This window comes from Anabrus simplex, chromosome 8 (assembly GCF_040414725.1).
Source record: "Anabrus simplex isolate iqAnaSimp1 chromosome 8, ASM4041472v1, whole genome shotgun sequence".
Lineage (NCBI taxonomy): Eukaryota > Metazoa > Arthropoda > Insecta > Orthoptera > Tettigoniidae > Anabrus > Anabrus simplex.
In genome coordinates, this window is record NC_090272.1 from 77,117,752 (window position 1) to 77,125,912 (window position 8,161).

The 8,161-nt window shown below is 40.3% G+C and overlaps 1 protein-coding gene across 5 annotated transcripts in view; it reads right to left on the bottom strand.

Annotated features, from left to right (window-relative positions):
• Window positions 1-4,427, bottom strand: part of LOC136878800 (tudor domain-containing protein 7) — a 299,722-nt gene extending 295,295 nt beyond the window's left edge. For 3 of the 5 annotated variants that reach the window (XM_067152285.2, XM_067152284.2, XM_067152282.2), the window contains exon 1: window positions 4,181-4,393. The gene's annotated coding sequence lies outside the window, so the exon portion shown is untranslated. Of the gene's footprint in view, window positions 1-4,180 lie in introns of all 5 variants that reach the window. The other 2 variants (XM_067152283.2, XM_068229004.1) reach the window with 2 other exon arrangements.
• Between the last annotated feature and the right edge of the window lie 3,734 nt (window positions 4,428-8,161).

The following is an 8,161-nucleotide window of genomic DNA, read 5'->3' on the forward strand; positions in this document are numbered from 1 at the left end:
ATGATGTGGGTAATTTGACACTGGGGGTAACTGGGACGAGAATTGTCTCACAAGGAACCGCCAAAAAAGCGAGGACGCAGCTGTGATGCCTAGTAAGGGGCATTTGGAAGTACTGCAGTAACTGCACCTATCTATAAGCAACAGAATAGGAAGAATTGCAACAACTATCGAGGTATTTTATTGGTCAGTACACCTGGCAAGGTGTCCAATGGCATTTTGGGAGGGAGGGTGAGATAGGTGTTGTCTCAGACCACAAAGAGGCTGCCAGAATCAGCTATTCAGTATGAGCACGGTAATCGAAAAATGCCATGAGAGGAAGGTAAATGAAAAATGTTATGAGAGAAATAGACAGTTATGTTTATGTTTTGTAGATCTAGAGAAGGCATATAACAGATTATCGAGAGAAAAGATGTTAGCCGTATTGGTGGATTATAAGGATAAGAATAACAGTAGATTATTAAAAGCAATCAAAGGCATTTATGTTGACAGCTGGGCTGCAGTGAGAATTGGTGGTAGAATGACTTATTGATTCAAGGTACTTAGAGGGGTTAGTCAAGGCTGTAATCTTGCACCTATGTTGTCCTACTCTACATGGAGCATCTGCTGAAAGGTATAAAGTGGCAGTTAGGTAGAAATGTAGTACACACTTTGGCCTATGTTAACTTTGTTTTAATGGCAGGCCATGCTGAAAGCATGCAATCTTATACACTGCCCTCCAAACAAAGCGTAACACATGATAGGCCTATTTTAAAAATAATCTCAGTTCGAGGTAGAAAATGTATTTATATTTTCAAAACATCATTGCAGAATAAAAAAAGACTCCTTCCATACCTGGGTAATCTGAAGACAACAATCCTCAAATTAAGGAGATACAGTTTTTAAATTAAAAGAAGCAGAATCTGACAGATTTGCTTATTACCAAAATTATTGATTTAAATGACATAACTCTGAGGAAACGTTCTGCAAACTTCTTGGATGTTGATTACGTGAATAGCAGGTATTGCCGCCCCTGGCTGCGATGAGTCTTCTGGGCAGGCTCCTGATCAAGACCCGGATGTTCTCTCATAGGACGTTCTCCAATTCTTCTTGCGCCATCATCTTTAGTTCAGCCAGATTGTTGAGAACTCAGCGCCGAAGGCAATGCCCAATCACGTCCCACACATACTCAACACAGTTGAGGTCTGGACTCATGATTGGCCAGTCCAGAGTGGGACTGTTGATCTCTCAAAGAAATATCATCACACACTGGGCAGAATGGAGTTTTGCATTATCATGCATATATACGAAGTTTTCATTGAGAGCGAACGCAAATAACATTTCATGATTAATGAAAATCTCCTCAATGTACCTATGTGCTGTGAAGGAGTCGTTCTCAGTTAGTACAAGATAAGTACGATTATCTGAAGTTACATCACCCTACACCATTATGAGACGTCCTCCAAACATCGTAATCTTGGCGAAGGTACAGGGGACAAAGCATTATCGTGCCCTTCTGTCAAGTGACCTCAGGTTGAATCTGTACTTGCCACTGACGAGTACATGTCCCAACAGATCCTCAGTCCAAGTTCATGCACCTGCGCAAAATGAAGACTGTCTCTCCGGTGTTGTGGCAGAAGTGCTGATCCTCTAGCTAGTTTTCTAGAGGCTAAATTTGCCTCGTAGAGCCTCCTCCTCCTTAGAGACATATTCATGAGTTATTTATGACTCGGAAACCCTTCATGTGCTCAGATACTGGTTAATCAGTGTCAGAGGTAAAAAAATGACTACAATGCTGAAATAATGTTTTTTATAACTGGCAGGAAATGAACAAGAAATGTGCGGACCAGGCGAGTTGGCCATGCGGTTAGAGGCGCGCGGCTGTAAGCTAGCATCCGGGAGATAGTGGGTTCGAATCCCACTGTCGGCAGCCCTGAAGATGGTTTTCCGTGGTTTCCCATTTTCACACAAGGCAAATGCTGGGGCTGTACCTTAATTAAGGCCACGGCCATTTCCATCCAACTCCTAGGCCTTTCCTATCCCATCGTCGCCATAAAACCTATCTGCATTGGTGCGACGTAAAGCCAATAGCAAAAAAAAAAAAAAAAAAAAAAAAATTGTGCGGGAGCACACATCATTTAAGTGGGTTACAATAATGCATTAACAGGCCTTCTGTTGTTATACACTGTTACTTCTCCTTCAGTAATGTTCATAGAACACTACCCAATCAACAAATATCGGAAAAAGTATAGTAATAGCAATCAAAGAATTTAACAAGCTTCCAACCAAAAAGAAATTCATTTCTCTAAATAAAATATCAAATGTTAAGCTTTTCTTGGAGGGCATAGTATCTTGGTATTTGAAAATAAGTGCAGTATCTTGGAATTTGAAAATAAGTGCAACGAGTGACATATGAAAATCAGCCTTTCCAAGACTAAAGTGATGTCGGCAAGGAAAAAAAAACCTACAGGAATTGAATGTCAGGATGAGAATACAACATTTTGGTAGTATTGTAAGTAAGGTTGAATCAAGGTGCAGCAAAGCTAATGCAGGGAGCTCGCAACTGTGATAAACAACAGTATTCTGCAAGAAAGAAATCAGCTTCTGGATTAAACTTTTTTTTTTTTGGCTAGTGGCTTTATGTCGCACCGACAAAGAATTTCAGCATATATGCTGAGCAAAGCAATGCATAAGGGGTTAGAAAATGTATCACCCTATGTTTACTTTTGAGCATAAGGAGTTAGATTTAACAAGTGTGTGTGTGTGTGTGTGTGTGTGTGTGTGTGTGTGTGTGTGTGTGTGTGTGCGCGCGCGCGCACAAGTGTGTTACCACCACTGGTCTAGGAATTTTTATTGTACAATACTTGGTAATGATATCTAAGTCAATAGCAGCATTCCTTCATCTTGCTACATTGGAAAATGCCCTCCATTTCACGATGTTTTAGGGTAGGTTGGTGGGTTCCCAGCAGTGGCACCAAACACTTCTATCCCTCCTAAATGTAATAAGAGGTAAAATTTATAGGTTTCCACTTTTTGATTTATGTAGGCATGTTCTGTTATTTTTATACCACATTTTCACGTACAATGTTTATAAAATAAGCTGCTGACACTAAGTCACTCACTAAATGGAAGGGTTAGTTCCTTGACTAGATAAATACTGCTCAGGCACTGTTATAAACAATCTCCCCTGACCCTGTATCAGGAAACAGGACTAACGGGTAGACATAAATACACTGACAATCAAAATGCAACATCATCCAACTTTATATTGTTTTCAAATTAATCACTAATCCTTAAGATTATATGCTAATCAGAAAAATACAACTTAACAAAAGATCGGAACACCAACTTTGACTGAAACAAAAATTTCTCAGTATTTCGTCAAAAGTTGACACTGATGGGGTGTCACCTTAATTTTTTGCACACATCGTTTTCGGTCAGTCTATGTTTTTCCTAGTTAAATCAAACATGCTATGATTTGAAGGACAATTCCTACAATAATACTAATAGATCTATCCTCCAGTCCAGTTGAAGAACAAAACTTACAGGAATATACTTCAAATGGGAAAATAAATAAAACTCCACATTTAAAAAAAGTCAGAAATTTCATACAATCTTTATATTTCAACAATAGGAGAATATTTTCACATAATTCCATGTTCATTAACGGTCTGTCCGAGTAAAGTAATCCAACACATACTTCGTCGAAAATACCCTAATAGGATACTTGAGAGTCAAAGTTTGATAACATCTGATATGACTCTTAAAACATACACAATGCGCAACCAATCAATAACAGTAAACTTAATAACCCTAATGTGAAATTTCATGACGAATTAAAGCAAATCATCATCATGAACGTCAATCGTTTTAGGCACACACATATGTCTACAGCTCTACCACTACTGTAAATGTTAGGATTATAGTGTTAAGCTTGTACGTCAAAAAACGTAAACATTCCATCCGAAACAAATATGAAATATTTCTTGGAAGGTATTTAATTTGAGTTCTAAAAACTGCACTGTACAACTTAATAGAAACCACACCTAATAATTGAATTGGGAATGACATTTGCACATATCAAGTTACATGCAGCAAAAGATAAGTATTCGCGTTCTCATGTATTATTCGGTAGTGCTCCGTACGCAGATTATTACTAAATAATTATTACCATGAATCAAAATCGCAATCACTGAATCAATACCTGATTTGCCACGAGAGTAAATCGTGGCGAAACTTCAGACACTTTCTCTGTTATTGACATTCTGATCAGAAGATCGACGTGAATGATTAAAAAAGAAACTGAATCGAGCAGTCGTCGTCGTTCGGATTCCAAATGCTGTGAGCGAGAAGGCAGAAAAACTGCCCCAACTTTCACCAAGATCCACTAACCTTATTCCCAAATCCCAACTCAAACATTCACAGGTCCCATACCTTGAAAACCATCCTCGATTCTTCTTTGTTAATTAAATCGACTTCCGTGAGCGCGCCAAAACATTCACGGAATAAAGATAACGTTCCTTCAACAACGACCATTATTTGACAGGTTTCGATTAGTGGCAAGATGGCGGTGAAAGCGCGCCAGCCATGAAAACAGTGTGATCATAACAGTTTAAAGAAGTCATTCATTCATTCATTCATTCATTCATTCATTCATTCATTCATTTCAGTTAATTCCAACGAGCCTGCAGACTCATACATAGGAATTGTACAGGACGTTACATACGGGCGGGCACTTACATATCAAAATATAGTTTGTGAATATAAGATTATTAGTAAAAGGTTAAGCATATAAACACAAACAATATATAAAACATGTACATCATCAATATGAGGATTACAGAGAATTATGTCTGAATGAATTTATATTTACATAACATGAAAGTTGCAGAGGTACAAGAATAGATTACAGAGTATTTTCATTTACATAATGTTACGGAGTTTTTCCGTGGTAGGTAGAGGTGAAAGAAGGTGCGGGTGTGAATAGGTCTCCAGCTACGAAAGCAAAATTAATTTAAAATTTAACAAGGTTATATTTTCTTTTCAAAAACAAAAAATAACAAGCATGGCAGGTACAAAGTAGCAAGTCAAAAAGGGTAGTTACAATATTTACAGGAATTGGGCTTCGCGCCCTGATTTTACACAGCTTGGGCAATCAGCTCAGTTTTATCCCAAACACGAGTTTTAACAGAGGGGCAGAAAACCCCATTCATACCTAGGAGCCCTTGCTCCAAATTACACAGAAAAGCCTCCACGAGGCATACAACACTTAATTTTCAAAATAGCCACTCGCTCTCAAAATTTAAGCCTCTCCCAGGCCACACCAAACTCCACCTTCAAGTTGTCCTCACTGGACATAGACACAGGGGTACAATACCCAACCTACTGAGGTCTATTAAATGAAAAGGGGCAATTACATGACCTCTAAAATAACAATTTGAGAGGAGGCAATCTGCACTCCTAATACACTTGTTTTTAAAAAAACCTAATCTGGCTCTAGGCCACTAATGCAAAGGCTAATCCCATACTACCGAGGTGACTTTAGAAAAGAGCAATTTGTTTTACATTAACGAAGAATAGGTTGAGAAAATAAGTTCACCTCAAGACAATGTGAGTGGGAGCTCGAGAGGGTTAGCACTCTCTATCCCAATATGCAGCTTAAAAGAGAATAGAAGAAAAGATCGTTACATTTTAGGAAAAGGTTACATGGAGGAACGCTTCGCACCCGCCCCGAGAGTTAAACTGCTGAGCTAGCAAAGAAAGAATTTATTAATCGGCCATTACCTTATTGATGACCGCTGCCGAGGAAAGAGGCGCTTCCCGCCTCCTGCTATGTACTTTATACACTGAAAGATGGAACAGAAGTGGCTCGGAGACCCTAAAATCAGCAGTTTATATCCTCTCGCGGAAGGTTCTAGGCGTTAGGGGAATGAAAACACCCTCCCACAAACTTTTTATTGGCTCGGGTACAGAAACATATCCAAGTTGGGGGAAAATACATCGGATTGGTCGGAAATTACTAAAAGAAATTCGGGATTGGATAAATCTAAAACAAGGGGGAAAAGAGGGGTATACAGCCAACTTAAACAATAACATAAAGAAATTTAGCAAGAAACAAACATTTGAAATAAAAATTTCTCCAACAAAATAGTTCTTTGACTCCGCACTAGGGTGCAATATTGTTGATCTTCAGTAGTGTCCTCTAGAAGAGAAAGTTCACACTTCTTACTTCAAGCGAAACAAAAACACATCACAAATGACACAGTTCAAAAACTCAAAGTTTTCCATGTGGTGACATCTTCAGAGAAAGTAAAGAATTAATAGCGTAGATAAAGTTCAGACTTCCTCCAGCAGAGGAGTTTCAACTGGCGCACATTTTAAATTAGCGGAGTGGAGGTGTACCTCCCGGTACAGACCTCCCCCCCCCCCCCAAAAGTTCCTCCCGGGGTGACACATGAAATGGTTTGAAAACAAGGTCCAAGTTTTGATGTAGATATGGAGATTAATTGCCAAAAAAAAATTTATAAGATTTTCTTAATTTGGTTTGATTTAGTTTCAAAATTTTGTTGTTGCAGATGAAGTATAGTTTTTAAGTTTGTAGAAGTAGAATTCTGAAGATAACCTTTTAATACTTAAAAGTGATGAAAAATTTTGCAATGTCCACCAAATATTGCAGTTGAATTCCCAAGTGTAGTCATTGCTTATAGTAACTGTCCATGTAGTTGAGGTTGATGAAGTTGGATGGCCAGACCGGCCGTTGCAGCTTGCGTCCAAAGGAGGCCGCTCGGACCCCTCAAGTACCCTGAGATACCGCTCGCCCGCACTATGAGGGGAGCAGAGGTGTTGAAACACGCCGCGCCCGCGGTGAACATATACAGGCTGCGGGCAAGTAGCAGGACGTGCGCCGCACATCAGCCTAGGCCGGGAGGAGAGCTCCGGCTCGCCGTGCACATGTCGTCCTCGCTGGGGCCGAGGGGGCCCGTCCTCGAACCCAGCCGCGGCACAGCGCCGCGCGGCTGCGGGGGCACTGAAACATATAAGCTAGGCGGCAGAATTGTGTTGGACCATCATGTTTCTTTTGAGGGCACAGGCATGTAGAGAGATTGAGGGGCCAGCGGCGTGCAGATATCCATGGTATTTCATCTAAGCCAGCCACTGTGTGTAGTGGAGCAGGAGACGGGAGCGTGGTAATGGCCGTGGCAAGGACAGGATGGCAGTTTAACAAATCGGGGGAGGTTTTACAAGAAATGCTTAAATATAGAGAAATATAATAGAAGGAGCAGAAAGCCTTAAGAGTGGAACTCACAAAAAAATATAACCTTCATATTCCTATCAAATTATATGAAGCAAGTTGACACAAAATTTACACCGGTTTCACCTGGGACAGGTGAACCCTAAATATCCTCTCGGTGGCTGGATTGCTTACTAACAATGTAACCGGCGTAAGAAAATCGAGAATGATGCATGGCCCATGAAATCTGGGGGCAAGCTTGCCCGCGGGAACAAAATTCTTGACCATCACCTGGTCACCTACCTTCAAAGTGGTGGGTCTCCGTCCACGATCATACTTTTCTCTAACCTTTTCATGAGATACCTTAAGATTGGCTTTAGCCTTCTTCCAAAGATCTTTAATATTATCCGGATCTATTGTCTCGGGTAGAATGTCACTCAGAGACCAAAGGTTAGAGAGCGGCGTGTTGGGAACAAACTTGAACATCAAGGAAGCTGGAGTGAACTTATGAGATTCATGAACCGCCGAATTCAAAGCAAAAGCTAACCAATGCAGGGACGTGTCCCACCTGGAATGATCTTCATGATGATAGGCAATAAGTGCGGACTTGAGATTACGATTAACCCGTTCAGCCAGAGATGGTTGAGGGTAATAAGCAGAAGTAGTTACATGAGAGATGGATAAGTCAAAACAGAATTTACGAAATAAGTTAGATGTAAAAGCCTTAGCATTATCAGATACAATATATTGGCACGGACCAAAAGAAGCAAAAATAGAATTTAAGCAAGTAATGGTAGACTGAGCGGTAGCCAGCTTAGTCGGAAATAACCAAGAAAATCTGGTAAAACCATCTACACACACAAGGATGAACTTGTTGGCATTACCCTTTGACTGGGGGAATGGTCCTACATAATCAATATACAGGCGTTCCATGGGGCGCGACGCTTGCTGGGA